The sequence below is a fragment of the Hypanus sabinus genome, chromosome 19, assembly GCF_030144855.1.
Source record: "Hypanus sabinus isolate sHypSab1 chromosome 19, sHypSab1.hap1, whole genome shotgun sequence".
NCBI classification, from domain to species: Eukaryota; Metazoa; Chordata; class Chondrichthyes; order Myliobatiformes; family Dasyatidae; genus Hypanus; species Hypanus sabinus.
The window spans coordinates 72,410,274-72,431,158 of record NC_082724.1 but is presented as its reverse complement, the minus strand read 5'-3'; the positions used below and the strand labels follow the sequence as shown (position 1 = coordinate 72,431,158).

The 20,885-nt window shown below is 44.2% G+C and overlaps 1 protein-coding gene across 2 annotated transcripts in view; it reads left to right on the top strand.

Moving 5' to 3' along the window:
* The window catches only part of LOC132378048 (calcium/calmodulin-dependent protein kinase type 1-like), a 236,646-nt gene that overhangs the window by 155,337 nt on the left and 60,424 nt on the right, over nucleotides 1–20,885 (top strand). The gene's annotated exons all lie outside the window — the stretch shown is intronic.

Here is a 20,885-nt window from a genome sequence, read left to right as displayed (position 1 = left end):
CAGTCTGCTTCATTCACCGAGTAAGCGAAAAGTGACGTTTTGTCATTGAGTCTTATTTGAATTTTTCATTTACATTGCAAGTATTTCCAGACAGTTTGTTAATTTGCTCTTCATTGCAAAATGCATTTCCAGAGCCTTACCAATGAAGCGTGAAAGATAGTAGTAATCAAAAGAAATGTAGGGAAAACACTGGAGATACTTGATGGATCAGGTAATATTTATGGAGGGAAAAGTAGAATTAAATTTCAGGTTTGATGACTGACCATCAGGACTGGGAATGTTGAGAATTACATAGGATTCAATTACTTCTGAAATGTAGTCACTGCTTTGAAAACATAAATTCCAGCTTACGAGCAGTAAGATCACATAAACACCAATCTTCTAATAACTGGAAATTCTGATTAGGTCTTTTTCAATATACTGCAGAATGGTCTCTCACATACATCAGAGAACACCTCAAGCTTCAGCTTACTATTTCGTCTCCAACATGGCCTCATCTTTCACTAAAGTATGAGCTTTGCTCAGGTCCGGGAAGGATCATCCTAATGCACATGGAACCATCTTCTACACCAAAACTGTTCCACTTGAACTTTTCATTTGTCTACATTGGAGATGAAATTTTCCATTCAATGCTGTATTCTGTACACGAGTGTAAGGAGAACAATACGGTTGTTACTCTGGATCAGATGCAGCACAGTAAAAAACACAAAAGATAAAGAACTAACAGTAATAATAAAAAATAAACAGGAAGTAAATACATAAGATAACTTATAGACATAGATCGATTGTGTGTCCATGAAATGATGCCAGGCTGTAAACAAGGTGACTGATGGTATATAATAAAGTAGTAGTGGAGTTAGTGGGTGGAGCTGTTGATCAGCCTCACTGCTTGAGGAAAGTAACTATTTTTGAGTCTGGTCAACCTGGTGTGGATCCTACATGACCTCTTCCCTGATGGGAGTGAGGCAAACAATCCCTGAGCAGGGTGGTAGGATCCTTAATGATGTCATTGCCCCTTTTCCATCAACTTTCTGTGTGTGTCTACCACGTGTCTGTAGAATGATGTGAGTCTGCATCTGTCAAGTCTGGCTCCCTTCAGCCTCCTTGGAGGCATTGGTGAGCTCTCCTGTCTGTGTAGGATGTGTTCTACAGCCCTGAGATGTGTGATGTGCACCCTCAGGGGTTGGAAACTGCTCACAGTACTGTATATATGAAGCCATATTTATTGCGCACGGACTCTGCACGGGTGATGGTACATTTACTTGCTGCACTCCGTGTTCAGCGTTCTCCCACACTGATGGGTTATCCAAAATTTTGGCCCGAATCTTTAGCAGAAGTAGAGGTTGTTACTCGCCACTGGCATTTGAGTCTTCACTTGAAGTTCACGGTCACACCGCCAACAAACATTTGTTGCATGATAGAGACTTATGATCTGCAGTCTTCCCTTTTTGAATAAACTTGTATCCCCACTATCTATTTATTTATTTAGTTAGAGATACAGCAAAGAACAGATCCTACTGGCCCAATGAGCCACACCACCCGCAGTTCACTCTGTTAATCTTGGCTACTGTTCCCTCTAAGCTGTGTGGGTGTGTGGCCACACATTGATGGGAACAGTCCCGTGCACATGGACTTCGTTGCTGTGCAGCTGGAATAAAGATAGACTAGGAAAAGTTTATGAAACATGAAAAATCTTATTTGTTGTACTGTACTTTATTACAATAATTCTGATATAAAATCAAAAATATGATATTTAAATTTTCAATTTATTATTCATTGTATGCAAGTTACAGAACAACGTCTGGGATCTCATGTGGATAGGGTGGTGAAGAAAGCTTTCGGTATGCTGGCCTTTATAAATCAGAGCATTGAGTATAGGAGTTGGGATGTAATGTTGAAATTGTACAAGGCATTGGTAAGGCTGAATTTGGAGTATTGTGTACAGTTCTGGTCACCAAATTATAGGAAAGATGTCAACAAAATAGAGAGAGTACAGAGGAGATTTATTAAAATGTTACCTGGGTTCAGCACCTAAGTTACGGGGGAAGGCTGGACAAGTTAGGTCTTTATTCTTTGGAGCATAGAAGGTTGAGGGGGGGATTTAATAGAGGTATTTAAAATAATGAGGGGGATAGATCGAGTTGACATGGATAGACTTTTTCCATTGAGAGTAAGGGAGATTCAAACAAGAGGGACATGATTTGAGAATTGGGGGGTGAAAGTTTAAGGGTAACACGAGGGGGAATTTCTTTACTCAAGAGAGTGGTAGCTATGTGGAACGAGCATCCAGTAGAAGTGGTAGAGGCAGGTTCAGTATTGTCATTTAAAGTAAAATTGGATAGGTATATGGACAGGAAAGGAATGGAGGGCTATGGGCTGAGTACAGGACAGTGGGACTAGGTGAGAGTAAGCATTGGCATGGACTAGAAGGGCCGTGACGGCCTGTTTCCGTGCTGTAATTGTTATATGGTTATATGGTTAAAATGCCTCACAGTTTCAGGCTGTGGAAAAAATTGTTGTTCAGAGCAATGGTTGGTCCATGCAGCTATAAAAAAATTAGAGGGAACGTTGATCCTAATCTAACCACAGAAGCCCCTGTTTCATGACACTCCCACTCCCCTTTCACCCCTTCTTGGTCCACTCATCATCACTCACTTGCTCCTGTCTCACTCCCCCCCTCCACTTACATCCCATCATCACTTACTTGCCCCCGTCTTACTCCCCCCTCCGCTTACATCCCATCATCAGTCACTAGCCCCTGTCTCACTCCACCTCTCCCCTTACATCCCATCATCACTCACTTGCCCCTGTCTCACCCCCCTCCCCTTACATCCCATCATCACTCACTAGCCCCTGTCTCACTCCCTCTCCCCTTACATCCCATCATCACTCACTTGCCCCCGTCTCACTCCCCCTCTCCCCCTCACATCCCATCATCACTCACTAGCCCCTGTCTCACTCCCCCTCCCCTTACATCCCATCATCACTCACTAGCCCCTGTCTCACTCCACGCCACTTCTCTTTACATTGGCACAGCCACCCTCTCTCTGTACTCTCAATCCTAGTACAAGGACTCAATGTAAAATATCCACAATTCCTCACATCTGCTCTTCTCCCACCACCCAATCTGTTAAGTTCCTCCATAGCTTGCTCTATAGTGGGGTTGTTAATCGTGCAGGATTTCCCCGTGTGAGTTCAATATCCACAGTTGCTCTCTAGCTGAAGAAATTGACAAGACAATTAAATATTGAGAGGATGCTAGAGATGCCACAAGAGGAAATCATGAAGATTTTGAACAATGAAGACAGAACCCTAGATGCAGGGTTGATAGTTGGCTGTTGACTTTGGAAGCAATATCTGAGTGGTATTTGTCCTGGTAAATGCATATAATTTTCCAAAGTAAAAAATTGTCACCATTTTGTTTGGAATAAAATAACTTTCAGCACCCATGTTCAATGAGTTACTTTCCAAATGTGGCTCACATGTGTTTTTGAAATGAGGGTGAGCAGTTAGAGTGAAACTATTACTGACTGTACCAGCAGGAAAATTGGGCTTCAATTCCTACCACTGTCTGGAAGGAGTTTGTACTTCCTCCCAGACCGCCTGGGTAACCTGTATTCTAAAGATTCAGATTCAGTTAATTGTCATTTAGAAACCACAAATGCAATGCAGTTAAAAAGTGAAACAATGTTCCTCCAGAATGATATCACAAAAGCATATAAGAAAACACCAGAAAATCCACTTAATGTTTGGCAATCCCCAATCCAGAGTCCAGAGAGGCTGCTGCGTATAAATATCACGTTACCATCTTTCCCCGGAAAGGAGCTCCAATCCACCAGACAAAACAAGACCAAAAACTAAAGCTACAAGACCTGCACAAAACCACACAGTTACAACATATAGGTACAACAGTGCAAACAGTAGCATAATTGATAAAAAAACAGACCATGAGCACAGAAAAAATAGTCCAAAGATGTTAAAAGACTATAAGTTCAAAAGAAATCACTAGACAGTTTCCACAAGTCCCCAGGGTCCCGACAGACTCGCTATCCCACGCTGGTGGCAGAAGGGAGTACCCCCGCTATGGACTTCCACAGCGCCGCCTAACCCAGCCTCACAGACGCAGCACACACCAAAAGTGACCTGACCGCAACAGACTCCGAGTCCGTCGAACCTCCGAGCCGACGACCATCCCCTCCGACACAGCTTCCCCGAGCACCATCCTCTGCCAAGCGTATTAAGACGGCCCCACCAACGGCCGTTGGCAACGCGACCCCAAGGACTGGGGGCCTGTTCTTCCCAGCAGAGTCCCGGACCTCACAGCAGCAGCAGCAATGAAGAAAGTCTTTCTGGAGATTTCCCAATATTCCTCCATGCTCCCACGTCCGTTTTCAATCGATTATGATTGTGCACGACACCCCACTTCACAAATAACAGATAATCAGCTCCGGAGTGGCCGCTGCAAGCTGCAAGCTGCGTTGTGCCGCCATAAAGACATACAGTTTGGGTGAGTGAGATGTTGGTATACTATATTTGTGCCAGAATTGTGGTGATGTTTGTGGGCAGTCCAGCATAATCCTCACTGATTTGATTTTTTGATGTATATGGACAAAATCTTTAAATGTGTTAGGTGCATTTTTCCACTGCCCAGAGAAAGGTGGGATGTTGCAGCTTGGATTAATTGAGATTAGAAACGTAGCAACATAGAAAACCTATAGCACAATTCAGGCCCTTTGGCCTACAAAGTTGTGCAGAACATTTACTAGGCTTACCATAACCCTCTATTTCTCTATGCTCTATGTACCAATCCAAAAGTCTCTTAAAAGGCGCTGTCGTTTATGCCTCCACCACTGTTGCAGGCAGCCCATTCCACACACTCACCACTCTCTGCTGTCCGTGATGTGTTGTGGAACCGTCTCGGTGATGTGTTGTAAAACCGTCTCCGTGATGTGTCGTGGAACCGTCTCGGTGATGTGTTGTAAAACCGTCTCCGTGATGTGTTGTAGAACCGTCTCGGTGATGTGTCGTGGAACCGTCTCCGTGATGTGTTGTGGAACCGTCTCGGTGATGTGTTGTGGAACCGTCTCCGTGATGTGTTGTGGAACCGTCTCGGTGATGTGTCGTGGAACCGTCTCCGTGATGTGTTGTGGAACCGTCTCGGTGATGTGTTGTGGAACCGTCTCCGTGATGTGTTGTAGAACCGTCTCCGTGATGTGTTGTGGAACCGTCTCCGTGATGTGTCTTGGAACCGTCTCCGTGATGTGTCGTGGAACCGTCTCTGTCATGTGTTGTGGAACCGTCTCCGTGATGTGTCGTGGAACCGTCTCTGTCATGTGTTGTGGAACCGTCTCCGTGATGTGTTGTGGAACCGTCTCCGTGATGTGTTGTGGAACCGTCTCTGTGATGTGTTGTGGAACCGTCACCGTGATGTGTTGTGGAACCGTCTCCGTGATGTGTCGTGGAACCGTCTCCGTGATGTGTTGTGGAACCGTCTCGGTGATGTGTTGTGGAACCGTCTCGGTGATGTGTTGTGGAACCGTCTCCGTGATGTGTCGTGGAACCGTCTCTGTCATGTGTTGTGGAACCGTCTCCGTGATGTGTTGTGGAACCGTCTCCGTGATGTGTTGTGGAACCGTCTCCGTGATGTGTTGTGGAACCGTCTCGGTGATGTGTTGTGGAACCGTCTCGGTGATGTGTTGTGGAACCGTCTCCGTGATGTGTTGTGGAACCGTCTCGGTGATGTGTTGTGGAACCGTCTCGGTGATGTGTTGTGGAACCGTCTCGGTGATGTGTTGTGGAACCGTCTCCGTGATGTGTTGTGGAACCGTCTCCGTGATGTGTCGTGGAACCGTCTCCGTGATGTGTTGTGGAACCGTCTCGGTGATGTGTTGTGGAACCGTCTCCGTGATGTGTTGTGGAACCGTCTCCGTGATGTGTTGTGGAACCGTCTCCGTGATGTGTTGTGGAACCGTCTCCGTAATGTGTTGTGGAACCGTCTCGGTGATGTGTCGTGGAACTGTCTCCGTGATGTGTCGTGGAACCGTCACCGTGATGTGTTGTGGAACCGTCTCCGTGATGTGTTGTGGAACCGTCTTGGTGATGTGTTGTGGAACCGTCTTGGTGATGTGTTGTGGAACCGTCTCGGTGATGTGTCGTAGAACCGTCTCTGTGATGTGTTGTGGAACCGTCTCCGTGATGTGTCGTGGAACCGTCTCCGTGATGTGTCGTGGAACCGTCACCGTGATGTGTTGTGGAACCGTCACCGTGATGTATGGTGGAACCGTCTCCGTGATTTGTTGTAGAATCTCTCTCTGATATGTCGTAGAACCTTCTCTGTGATGTGCTGTGGAACCGTCTCGGTGATGTGTTGTAGAACCGTCTCGGTGATGTGTTGTGGAACCGTCTCGGTGATGTGTTGTGGAACCGTCTCCGTGATGTTGTGGAACCGTCTCAGTGATGTGTTGTAGAACCATCTCGGTGATGTGTTGTGGAACCGTCTCGGTGATGTGTTGTGGAACCGTCTCTGTGATGTGTCGTGGAACCGTCACCGTGATGTGTTGTGGAACTGTCACCGTGATGTATGGTGGAACTGTCTCCGTGATGTTGTGGAACCGTCTCCGTGATGTGTCGTGGAACCGTCTCCGTGATGTGTTGTGGAACCGTCTCGGTGATGTGTTGTGGAACCGTCTCGGTGATGTGTTGTGGAACCGTCTCGGTGATGTGTTGTGGAACCGTCTCCGTGATGTTGTGGAACCGTCTCAGTGATGTGTTGTAGAACCGTCTCGGTGATGTGTTGTGGAACCGTCTCGGTGATGTGTTGTGGAACCGTCTCTGTGATGTGTCGTGGAACCGTCTCCGTAATGTGTCGTGGAACCGTCTCGGTGATGTGTTGTGGAACCGTCTCGGTGATGTGTTGTGGAACCGTCTCCGTGATGTTGTGGAACCGTCTCAGTGATGTGTTGTAGAACCATCTCGGTGATGTGTTGTGGAACCGTCTCGGTGATGTGTTGTGGAACCGTCTCGGTGATGTGTTGTGGAACTGTCTCCGTGATGTGTCGTGGAACCGTCTCCGTGATGTGTCTTGGAACCGTCTCCGTGATGTGTCGTGGAACCGTCTCCGTGATGTGTTGTGGAACCGTCTCCGTGATGTGTCGTGGAACCGTCTCCGTGATGTGTCTTGGAACCGTCTCTGTGATGTGTCGTGGAACCGTCTCCGTGATGTGTCGTGGAACCGTCTCCGTAATGTGTCGTAGAACCGTCTCCGTAATGTGTCGTGGAACCGTCTCCGTGATGTGTCGTGGAACCGTCTCCGTGATGTCGTGGAACCGTCTCTGTGATGTGTTGTGGAACCATCTCGGTGATGTGTTGTAGAACCGTCTCTGTGATGTGTTGTTGAACCGTCTCTGTGATGTGTTGTGGAACCGTCTCCGTAATGTGTCGTGGAACCGTCTCAGTGATGTGTTGTGGAACCGTCTCGGTGATGTGTGGTGGAACCGTCTCGGTGATGTGTCGTAGAACCGTCTCAGTGATGTGTCGTGGAACCGTCTCCGTGATGTTGTGGAACCGTCTCGGTGATGTGTGGTGGAACCGTCTCAGTGATGTGTCGTGGAACCGTCTCCGTGATGTTGTGGAACCATCTCGGTGATGTGTTGTAGAACCGTCTCGGTGATGTGTTGTTGAACCGTCTCTGTGATGTGTTGTGGAACCGTCTCGGTGATGTGTTGTTGAACCATCTCTGTGATGTGTCGTGGAACCGTCTCAGTGATGTGTCGTGGAACCGTCTCGGTGATGTGTTGTGGAACCGTCTCAGTGATGTGTTGTGGAACCATCTCGGTGATGTGTCGTGGAACCGTCTTGGTGATGTGTTGTGGAACCGTCTCGGTGATGTGTCGTGGAACCGTCTCGGTGATGTGTTGTGGAACCGTCTCAGTGATGTGTTGTGGAACCGTCTCAGTGATGTGTTGTGGAACCGTCTCGGTGATGTGTTGTGGAACCGTCTTGGTGATGTGTTGTGGAACCGTCTCGGTGATGTGTTGTAGAACCGTCTCGGTGATGTGTTGTGGAACCGTCTCGGTGATGTGTTGTGGAACCGTCTCGGTGATGTGTCGTAGAACTGCCTTCCTCGCCACCATTGGCTATCTCAGTAGATCTCACACACCCAGCTGACTTCAGCTGCTACGACAGGAAAGTTCATTTTCTTCTGGAGTATGAGATCCTCCGGCTACCCTCAGCTGGTTTAGCCTGTCTGTCAAAGCTGTGTACTGGAGTGTGGCCTCTGTCGCATGCTAAATCTACTTGGAGCCCATTGACTGTCTGGTGGGTGAGTGAGCTGCCCAGATTGGACATGACAAACCCCTTCACCAAGGATCGCCCAAACACCCCAAATAATAACTCATTAAAAAATGACTAAATACATTTTTATTCAAGAAGCCAGAAGGCATGGATATAAAATAATAAGCTTTATACTTCCTTCTTGGCTAGTAACAAAATTAACAGAAATTGCAATGCCTTTCAAAGAGGAGAAAGTGCATCTACTCTCTTACTCCTGGAAGAACCAAACCTACATCAAGCTGGGAAGTACAGTATATTATGAAAATTAAAACAAAACAATAAGTCTTGTGACTTCCTTTGCTAAGCATCTTTGCAATTAGTTGTTAACAAGAAGTTTCTGTTTATATACTGTATCTATAATTAGACCTTCAGCCGCTCCTCCCTTTCTTGTTTAATTAGATTGTTCAGATCGTTCAGGATTTCTTCCTTTCGGTTCATCCTGTCTCTGTTGTTCTCATATCCTTTCTGAGAAACATTCATACTGGACAAGTAAAAGACCTATATCCCCCTGCTGCCACACAGTAAATTATATTTATCATTAGTCAGTGGCGAATTTCAAATCACTGTTTAGCTTGTCTGTCCAGCATACGTTTTTACCATTCTCTGGGCCATGGAGAATATTGATGATGTTTGATGTGGTGTTTATTTGCAATATGTAGCAGTGGAATCTGATGGCGATCAGCCTGCTCCAGTGGTAAGAGTTGCAGCCCCTTCCTCTTCAGATCATCATGATGGGAGAATTCCTCTGGAACTGTGAGCTGTCTGTTCTGATTAGAGCAGCGTCATGTCCGTTACTGATGCGTTTTATTTGCCGTCTCCATGACAATTGCATATGGGTGCTCTGTAGGGCGTCTCAGTAGCGTAGTGGTCAGCATGATGCTGTTACAGCTTGGGGTGTAAGCTTAGTTTGCAGTTCAATCCTGGTGTCGTCTGTAAGGAGTCTCTGTCGTCCAACCCAGGGAGTGTGTATGTTTTCTCCGGGTGTTCTGGTTTCCTCCCACAGTCCAAAGACGTACCAGGAAGGGCCACTGGTTGTTATAAGTTGTCCCGTGATTAGGTTAGGGTTAATTCGGGATCGTCGGGGCTTGTTGGGGCAGCTTGGCTCCAAGGATTAGAAGGACCTATTCCACATCACATTTCCAAATAAAATACATGAACAGGCAAAAACATCTGTTCGATGTCCACGTTAGCAAGTAAGGCTATACCAATTCAACTTCAAGTCCATTCTGAAGTATTAATGTTGTACAGTTTACCCCTATATTATATTCACACCATTGCTCTCATCCTCCATTTAAAGTTCATTGGAGTTACTGGCTCAGGATCCTTTCCAAGATGGTGAATGTGAAGGTAGAATAGGTCTAGAAGAGCCTAGTCTTGCCTCCAGTTGATGTCCATGCACACAAATATCGGGAGAAAGGAACATGAAGATATTAAGCATGTTCCCTGTCAGCGTAAATGGGATCACATAACTCAGCGCACATTATATTTGGCTCTTTGTGAACTTAAACAGTTGGGCACAGCATCATCTGTGCATTTTTCAGCTGAGCCACACAGTAGGAGGGACGTTTTCAGGGCTGGTGTAGCGACGTAAAAGCTGCTCTCTCTAAATATCTGGACTACTTCTGATGCCTTCGGCAGCATGCTTGTAGAGAAACCATCTTCTACATAGCAAAAATAATCCGTCCCAATTCCACTGCCTGTAGTGGTATGTGAGACACCTGATCTTCCTAATATCTGACCTTGTGTTGTTGTAAGGAGAAATAAAACACGTTGGAAGAGAAGTCCATTTTTGTTGGAAACCCACATAAAAGTTGAATGGCCTCCAGAATTTTTGAAAAGATTGCATGTTGTACATTTTGGTCTGGGAAGATATACAGCCTTGTCCTTTTCCTCAAGCTGGGCAGAAGCCTTGGGAACCTGGAAATACAAGCATTGTGTAATCGAATTATAAGCAATTATCTATTAGGATAAATAAATGATCACTGAGACTTGCCACCACGTTGCAGTCGTATTTTGATGTGCTTCAAGATCATACAGTGGGTTCCATTTAATCGGGGCAGTCACTTTTTGGGGCAACTGCTAAAGAACAAGAACTAATTAAGATTCCCTTTGTTTATTTGGGACACTATGTTGCTTAATTGGGACAGGAGACTGTTGCCAAGCATTCTACTTAGCGCCAGTTGTTTGCACTTGTTTGGCCATTAGGCACTACGCTGTGCTTAGAGAGAACAGTTTTTAAATAGCACCAGTTTCCTGTGTTTGTGTTCAAAAAGCAGTGATTTCTGTCACTGATAGTTGACGAGAAATAAGCAGAAAGACAATTCAGAACTGTTCTTGCTTACAGTTGTTTCAAGCGTTCAGGCTTGTTGGTGCCAAGAACAGCCAGGAGTGAAAATTAATTGATTTCACTATTTCAGCAAGTTAGCAACTACAAAAAATTTAAAGGCATCGACAGTCATCTTGAATGTCGCAAAGAAAATGAAGATTTGGAAGTTGCAATCGTCGAAAGCATTGTATGAAGGTAGTCCATTATCTGCAATAGGTGGCTGCGCTGATTTTGTCCAATTTCTGTCAATCAAAAGAACACGGCAGTGTATGCTGGATGAATTCCTCCATCGATAACTTTTAGAAATTAATACAGTTTTATAGCACTGTAATGTTCTCATTAGTTCTATATTTAATTTAAATACATACTTTGTCACACAGTTGAATGGTAGTTTCTTTGTCTACCTTTTTAATGATGTGTCCCAATTAACCAGAATCCACTGCATATACCGAATTTTATCAATAGTCAGTAGTTAAATCAAACCACTTGCACAGTATGGAACCAACTTTATCTTCTCTCTTACTAAAGTCAAATGAAATGGTCATCTCCTAGGAGGCATAGATATGGTAGGTTTAAAGAAAGAATGAAAGAAGATTTGCTGTTCTTGTCACTTGTACATTGAACACACAGTGAAATGCATCAGTTGGATTGTATGCCCAGCTTCCAGCTTACCAACCCAAACCCACACAGTGTTTGGAATTTGGGAGGAAACCAGTGCACCTGGAGGAAACACACGCAGTCCCAGGAAGAACATACAGACTCCTTTCAGACAGCGACAGGAACTGAACCCAAATTGCAGCTGCTGTAATAGCATTGCACTATCTGCTGCTCTACTCCGATATCTATGGCAGATGGTCAGCATAGAAGGATAGAAATATTAAATACTGGAGGACATAGTTTTGAGGTGAGAGGAGGGAAAGTCTAAAGAACATTTGTGGGACAAGTTTCTTTTTACACAGAAAGTGGTTGATGCTTTTGTTTTATTTATGTGGAGATACAGGGTGGAACAGCCTTCCAGCCTGTTGAGTCGCTGTGCCCAGCCACCTCCCGATTTAACCTAATCACAGGGCAATTTACAATGATCAACTCAGTACATCTTTGGACTGTGTGAGGAAACCCACGTGGTCGTAGGGAGAATGTACAAACTTGAAAAGGTGGTGCCACAATTGAACTCCAAACTCCAATAGTGTCCCCTGAACCACTATGCTACTGGCCACCCTTTTTAATGGGCTGCTGGGGAAGCATATGATAGAAATATGAAAATATTTCTAAAATAGAAATATTTCAAAATAGAAACATTTTGATAGCTGCATGAAGTTGTAGGGCATGGAGGGATATTGACAGTGCAGGCAGATTGGCTTCATGGTTGGTGAAGATATCATGCACCAAAGGGCCTATTCCTGTGTTGGACTGTTGCATTGCATGCAGATGTGAAATCTTCATCTGTAGAGAAACTAAATAGACCACGTCCACTATCCACTTACCATGGACCACAGACAATGTCTGTGTTCGTGCACATGCGGAAGATGAGCTCTGAGCCTTTGCACTGAAAATTGCAAGAGAACGGGCATTCCATTCAGCATGTGCAAGAAACGGTCCTCGATCATCCTGTCTCCAATCTACGACACTGTCCTCTACCAATAATGGCTCTCAGTGTGTGCAAGGTTAAGTGGATCACTTATGATATCTCAGGAGGTAGCTCTCAAAGAAGGCAACTGTCAGTGGTGAATCCACTCTGATGTTCAATGGACCAGCACAGCTTTTGATTGATTAAGGAAATGGATTTCTGAAGAAAATCATAAGAAATAGCACAAAATTCATGGTCTCCTGCATAGCTGTGGTCCCTATCCTCACATTTGCTTCTGAGTCTTGGACTTCCTGCCTCGTCCTATTGACCTGCACCTGGACCACAGCACATCATACACCTCCCATCCATGTACTTATCCAAACTTCTGTTTACCAGTGGTGCCTACATTAGGAGATCTGAGCTCGCTGAAAGGATAACTGAACTAATGTCACTTTCCTCTCCCAGACTAAAATCCCTAGTACTAAGGGCCTGGTAGCATTCAGATAGGCAGGCCTTCTTATTACAGGCCCAAGGCAGGTTGGTGAAATTGACCCTTTATCCTCTATTCTGCCTGCAGGATAAAGATGCTCGTGGAGGAACAGAGTTAATAATGTGTTCAAGCTCTGAAGAAATGTAACGCTCTTTTGAATTCTTGTAATCTCTAGCCCATGAATGCTTACAAGTAAAAAAGGAAGCATTTTAGGACACAGAACGGTAACGCACCAGACAGGGTATCCGGCCCACAATAATGTGCCATATTGATGACAATTTCTCCTCCTCCTGTGTCTCATTAATATCTGTAGTTCCCTTCATATTCCTGTGTCAAAAATCTCTTAAACTGCACCAAATTTTCTGGGTCCACTACTACTACTGGTAAGCTATTCCAGGAACCTATCACATGCTCCTGATGTTACCTTTAAACTCCACCACCCCCACCCCTGAACCTTAAAAACACAACCTCTGGTACTTGACGTTAGTACTCTGAGGATAGTGTTTCCACTGCGTACCCTATACAGTATTGTGCAAAGGTCTTAGGCACAGATATATAGCTAGAGTGCCTAAGACTTTTGCACAGCAGTGTAGTAATTTTATGTATTGTACTGTACTGCTGCTGCTGCTACAAAAATCTCATTTCATGACATAGATGAGTGATGATAAACCCGAGGAAATCTGCAGATGCTGGAAATTCAAGCAACTCACACAAAATGCTGGTGGAACACAGCAGGCCAGGCAGCATCTATAGCGAGAAGCACTGTTGACGTTTCGGGCCGAGACCCTTCATCAGGACTCACGAAGGGTCTTGGCCCAAAATGTTGACAGTGCTTCTCCCTATAGATGCTGCCTGATGAATAACCTGATTCTGATATGGGCCTTTATTGGGGACTGGGACTGGGAGTGGGAAACGGGCAGGGAGAGGGGAATCATGGTGGGAAAAAGGGGAAGGGAGTGGGAAGCACCAGAGAGACATCTTGTAATGATCAATAAACCAATTGGTGAAATCAGATGATCTTGCCTGGTGTGTTGGTACCTGTGCCACCCTCTGCCCTGGCACTCCTTCTCTACCACCAGTCCCACATCCCTCCTGCGGGGCTCCACCCTCATCATTCCCAACATCCTTTGCTCCCGCCAGATTTGCAAACTTGCTCTCCACCTCACATTGACAGATGCAGTACTATGCAAAAGTCTTAGACACACTAGGTATGTTCGCAAATAGTATGTGCCTAACACTTTTGCACAGTACTGATGTCCTTCATAATTAAAAAAAAACTATCAGGTTTCCCCTCAGCCTCCAATGCTCTGAGGAGAATAATTCAAGTCTTCCAACTTTTTGTTATGTAATCTGGGCAGCATCCTGGTATATGTATTCTGCATCATTTCCCGAGTCTCCACACAATACTTCAAGTGCAGTCTGACTGAAGTTTTATGTAGCAGCAGCACGACTTCCTTACTCATATACTAAACACCCCTGCCAACAAAAGCTCGTGTTCCATATGCCTTCTTCACCACCTTATCCACTCTCAGTGAACTATGGATGGGGACTCCAGGATCCCTCTGTACCTCAATGCTATGAGGGGTTTACTATTAACTGTATACTTCCTTGTTCCATTTGACCTCCCAAAGTGCAACACCTTACTCTTGCCTGCATTAAACTCTAGCTGCTGCTTCTCTGCCCATATTTAGAACTGATCTGTACCCTGTTGTATCTATTTTTTAAAATTTTGAGATGCAGTGTGGTCCAGGCCTTCTGGCCTAAAGAGCCGTGCTGCTCAGCAGCCCACCTATTTAACCCTCGCCTAGCCTAATCACAGGGTAGTTGTGGCACTTACACTGCATCCACATTGATAAAGTTTTTTGAGTGGCTGGTGATGAATCATATCAATTCCTGCCTGAAAAGCAACATAAATCCACTTCAACTTGCCTGCTAGACCAACGGGTCCTCAGCAGATGCCATCTCCTTGTCTCTTCACTTAACCCTGGAACATTTGGACAGCAAAGGTGCAGACATCAGGATTTATCAACTATAGTCCAGTATTCAATGCCATCATCACCTCAGAACTAATCAATAAGCTCCAAGACCTTGGCCTCAGTAGCTCCTTATGCATTTGTATCTTCAATTTCCTCACTTGCCAGTCAGTTTGGATTGGCACCAACATCTCCTGCAGAATCTCCATCAACACTGATGCACCACAAGGCTGGGTGCTTCATCCTCTGCTCTATTCTCTTTACGCTCATGACTGTGAGTGTAAGCACAATTCCAAGCCATATTCACATGTGCTGATGACACCATTGCCGTTGGCTGAATCAAAGGTGGTGACGAATCAGAAGAAAGGAGGGAGTTTGAAAATCTAGCTGGGTGGTGCCTCTTACTCATCAACCTCATACTCAATGTCAGCAAAGCCAAGGAGCTGATTATTGACTTCAGGAGGTGGAAACCAGAGGTAATGAGCCAGCCCTCATTGAACGATCAGTGGTAGAGAGGGCCAGCAACTTTAAATTCCTCAATGTTATTATTTCAGCGGACCTGTCCTCGACTCAGTATGTAATCGTAATAACGATGAAAGCACAGCAGTGCATCTACTTTGTTAAGAGCTTGCAAAGATTTGGCATGACATCAAAAACATCTATAAATATGTAGTGGAGAGTATATTGACTGGCTTTATCACTGTTATCGAACCATATGTAACCATATGCAGCAACTTGCTTGACAATGGCATTGGCCACCTTTAGATATTTTGTTTTCATTTTCTGTTGATAAAAATGGAAAAAGTGAAATTATATCATTAGAAAGAGGAGATATGTGGTTGGAAGGTGTTGAATCATTGTGGGAAGAGCTAAAGAATTGCAAGGCTAGAAAGATCCTGATGGGAGTTATATTCAAACAGTAGTAAGGATGCGGTCTACAAATTAGAATGGGAGATAGAAAATGCATGAGAAATGTTAACAATAGACATGGGGCATTTCAATCTGCAGGTAGATTTAGAAAATCAGTAGGAGCTGGGTCACGGGGGTTGGGTGGATTTCTAGATGGTCTATGAAATGGCATTTTCGAGCAGCTCATGAGTGAGTCTACTGGAGGATCAGCTACTTTGGATTGGGTGTTGTGCAGTGAACTGAAATTGATTAGTGAGCTTAAGGTAAATGAACCTTAAGGGCAAGTGATCACAATATGATCAAATTTTGAGAAATTCAAGAAGGAGAGAAGCTAGTCTAATGTATCAGTATTAGAGTGGAGTTAAGGGAATTACAGAGGCAAGTGCAGATGAATGAGAGAGGAGTTGGCCCAAATTGAAGTCGAAAAATAACACCGGCTGGAACGTCAGAGCAGCAATTGCTGGAATTTCTGGAAGCAATTCAGAAAGCCCAGGATAAAGAGGAAGAAATATTCTAAACGCAAGATGACACAACTGTGGCTAACAAGAGAAGTCAAAGCCAACATAAAAATCAAAATGAGGGCATATAGTAGAGCAAAAATTAGTGGGAAATTAGAGGATTGGGAAGCTTGTACAAATCAATAGAAGGCAACTAAAAAAGTAATTAGGAAGGAAAAAGTGGAATATGAAAGTAAGCTAGCCAGTAATATTAAAGAGGACACCAAAAGTTCCTTCAATGCATAAAGTGTAAAAGAGAGGTGAGAATAAATATCGGACTGCTGTAAATGATGCTTGAGAGGTAGTAATAGGGTGGCTGGAAGTGAAGGAAATGGCCGACATATTGAATGAGTACTTTGCATCAGTCTTCACTGTGGAAAACACTAGCAGAATGGTGGAAGTGGCAGATGTCAGGGATCATGAAGTGTGGGAAGTTATCATTACTAGGGAGAAGGTTCTTGGGAAACTGAAAGGGCTGAAGGTAGACAAGTCACCAGAACAAGATGGTGTACATCCCAGGGTTGTGAAGGAGGTGCTTGAAGAGATTGTGGAGGTATTAGTAATGATCTGTTAAGAATCACTAGATACTGGAGTGGTTCTGGAAGACTGGAAAATTGCAAATGTCACTACATTCTTATAGGAGGGAGAGAGGTAGAAGAAAGGAAATTATAGGCATATAGTCTGACCTCAGTGGTTGGGAGGATGTTTCAGTCGATTGCTAAGCATGTGGTTTCAGGGTACTTGGAGGTAGATGATAAAATAGGCCATAGTCAGCATGGTTTCCTCAAGGGAAAATCTTACCTGACAAATCTGTTGGAATTCTTTGAAGAAATAATAAGCAGGATTGAGAAAGGAAAATCGGTCAATGTTCTGCACTTGGATTTTCAGAAGGCCTTTGACAAGGTGCTTCACATGGTTTTACAGGAAATATGCTAGCATGGATGGAGCATTGGCTGTTTGGCAAAGAGTGAGAATAAAGGGTGCCTTTTCTAGCTGGCTACCAGAGACCAGTTCCACAGGGATCTGTGTTGGGACCGATTCTTTTTCCATTATATGTCAGTGATTTGGATGATTGAATTGATGGAAAGTTTGTGAATAGTATGAACAAAGGTAGAGGGGCTGGTTGTTTTGAGGAAATAAAGAGGCTACAGAAGGACTTAGACAGATTTTAAGATTTGGATGGAATTCAGAGATGGGGAGTGTATGGTCATGCACTTTGGTAGAAGAAGTGAAAGGGTAGACTATTTTCTAAATGGAGAGAAAATGGAAAAATCTGAGGTACAAAGTGACTTGGGAGTCCTTGTGCAGGATTCCCTAAAGGTTAATTTGGAATGATGATGAGGGCAAATGTGATGTTGATGTTCATTTTGAGAAGACTAGCATACAAAAGCAGGGATGTAATGTTGAGGCTTTATAAAGTACCGGTAAGGCCTCACGGAGTACTATGAGCAATGTGGGCCCCTTTTCTTTGAAACGGTGTTCTGACATTTGAGAAGGTTCAGAGAAGATTCACAAAAAATCAATCCAGGTTTAAATGGCTTGTCATATGAAGAACATTTAATGGCTCTGGGCCTGTATTCACCAGAATTCGTAAGAATGAGGGGTGAACTCATGAAAGCCTATTGAATGCTGAAAGTCCTTGATAGAGTAAATGTGGAGGGGATGTTTCCTCTGTTCGGAGAGTCTAAGACCAGTGGACAAATCCTCAGAATACAGGGCTATCCTTTTAGAATGGAGATAAGGAGGAATTTTATGAGCTAGGGATTGATGAGTATGTAGAATTCTTTGCCACATGTGGCTGAAGAGGCCAAGTCATTATGTATATTTAAAGCAAAGGTTGATAGGTTCTTGATTGGTCAGGGCATGTAGGGATACAGGGAGAAGGCACAAGATTTTGCTGAAAGCAAAAATGGATCAGCCATGATGAAATGGTGGAACACGATGGGCCAAGTGGCCTAATTCTGCTCCTTTATCTTATGGTCTTGTAGTCTTATATTGGGCTTCTAGCAGTAACAAGAAGTTGACCTGAATCTCGTAGCCTAGAAACAGCCAGAGGAGATTGAATAGTAATGGGAACAGGTGCAGTGATATTTTAGCCTTGGGCTTTTATATGGTCTTTGTTAACTTGTAACATCACTGTGGGTCTCTTTAATATGCTCATCTTAAATAACTGCATAAATACAATAATGTCATGTTTCCCACAACAACAAATTTCATGACATAAGCCAGTGATATTAAACCTGATTCTGGTTTAATATCTATGTTTCTCCAGATTTTGAGATCTTGTCTCTTTGGCCTGTTTAATAATAGTGTTAATGACTGTATCTCTTTCAAATCAGAATCATTTATGGCACAGAAGGAAGCTAATTCAGCTATAATCAAATTGGAAAGTGCTGGAAATGCTCAGCAGGTCAGGCAACATCTGTGAGAAGAAAAATTGAAGCAATGTTTGATATTGAATACCCTTCATCAGAACTGGGAAGGAGACAAAAACATGTTAAGATGCAGGAAGGTGAGGTGGCTGTGAGATGACTGACAGGGCTAGACTGAGGTAACCATGAGGATAAAATGGTGAATGAGCAATGGGGGGCAGTTAGAGAATAAGAACATAGACAAAGGAATATGGAAATTGCAAAATACAGAGCAAGAATTCATGCCTGGCAGGTTAGGCAGGTCCAACACTCCCAAAGGAGACGAAAACAGAAGCTGAGCCAAAATCACAATTCATTCCTGTCAATCAGGACATCTCCTTTCACCATCTATGCTCCAGTACTCCACTCCTGGAATATTGAATGTTGAATTGAATTAAGGTTCAGGTGTGGTTGTGACTCTCAGGAACTTAGCTTGCAGCTTTCTGTAAGTTCTGTGTGTGATTATTCAAGTTCAGTATGAAGTCCTCCTATGGGGCTGTTTATTGGTGGGTCTTTGGGTGGCAATGGAGGTAGATCCGGGATCCAGTGCAGTATTACAGTGCAGTGTGGGCTTCCAGACCTCACAATCCTGCCTACTTCACTATTTGCTGATCACCAGGGAATTAATCCAGTATGTCAGGATGGATTTCCTTAGCAGAGAGCATCTGTGCGTGACTTTGTTTAACACAGGGAGGCTGATGCACGGGCAGCCACCGTGCAGTCCTTGACAGGTTGGGGTCAGGGTCTAGTGACACGGAATGCAGAACATCTGGAACCCTTCACTGCTGTAGTGATGTGTTATCATCTCTGGCCACTCCACCATTGAGGTCTTGGTTGGATTGCTCTTTGTCTGGAGCCTACCGTTAACCTTACCACCGTGGGTGACCCCACCAGGACTCCGCTTCAGACGGTGTTCTTCTCGGGGTATCAGGCACTCACAAGTCTCTCCAGGTGATGATCCTTTGAGAAATTTTCTGTATGAAACAGTTCCAGGTCGCACTGTTGCACTGCTTTATGCTGCAGAGTGATGATGGTACCATCTCATTCCAGGACTTAGTACAGGCTGAGCTTTCCTCTTCTCTGCCTGAATAATAACTAGGAGCTGAGCACTGAGCTGTAAGTTTCTGTTTGAGTCATCATCTGTAATAGTGTATTTTTAAAATTTTAATTCTTTGTACACGTTGCACTTCAATCAATGCCGCAGTTCCGCTCAGTTATGCAACCTGCCAGCTGTGGCTTTTTACAGAGTCACGTGTATACTTTTATTATTTTAGACAAAACCTGCAGAGCTTTACGATGGTTTCTGGGGTTGGGGGGAGATGGTGGAAATGTCGGTGCCATCCCTTTGCCATTCTGCCCTGTCTGTCCGCAAACCCTTTCACAGCTCCTAAAGAACTCATGCTGAACTTCAGCTTGATATGGAACAGACTTGAGTTCAAGTAAAGCCGTTTACACCATCACTAGCCCTTATCTGTGACATCTTTACTTGTCCAACCACATTGTGCTGATAAAGGGTCTCAGCCTGAAACGTCAACTTTTTATTCCTCTTCATAGATGCTGTCTGACCTACTGAGTTCCTCCAGCATTTTGCGTGTGTTGTCCAACTATAATCTCTTAATGCCTGTATTCATTTACTTCCTCCTGCTTTCTGCTTCTGTTACAGATGTGCCCTTTGGTTCTATCCTTCCCTTTCTCTGCACCATTAAACTTACATTTTCATTTTTTTCCTCCATTCTGACGAGAAGTCATGACCCGTTAACTTGGTTTCTCTCTCTTCACAGATGCTTCCTGATCTTCTAAGAACTGTCCCCATTTTCTGCTTTATTTCTACTTTTTCAGTGTCCACAGGAAGCAGTATCAGTGATTTGATTAGATAAGTGTCAATATCAGCAGAATACAGATCATTCTGAACATACCGTTTTTTTATTATACCTAATTTAAGGAGGCTGCCATAAACTTTGCATTGAAACTGCAGCTCACAGATAACGTACTCTACAGAGAACTTACAGGTGCTTTTTTAAATAAAGGGATCTACCCTCACTCACACTTACGGAGGTGGATTGCTAGGAACAGGCAGTATGTTTTGGGGACAGCTCGAGGGCGGTGAAGGCAATTTGACACATTATGCATAATTGTAAACTGCTTGCATCATGGCACACGCAAGCCTTCTTTAAATAACCCTGCACAATTTTGAGCCTTATCCAATTGAGCAGAAGATGGAAATTACAGAAAGCTCTTCAGTTTGTGGAGCCTGTCAACTGGTGAATGAATTTTTTTCATCTTTGTACATTTTCTTGTGTTGGGCTACTTGAGTTTCTGCCACTCTCAGAGCGATTTACTTAATCCCATTCTCCCTCTTACTTCCCAGCAATCTATTGCCT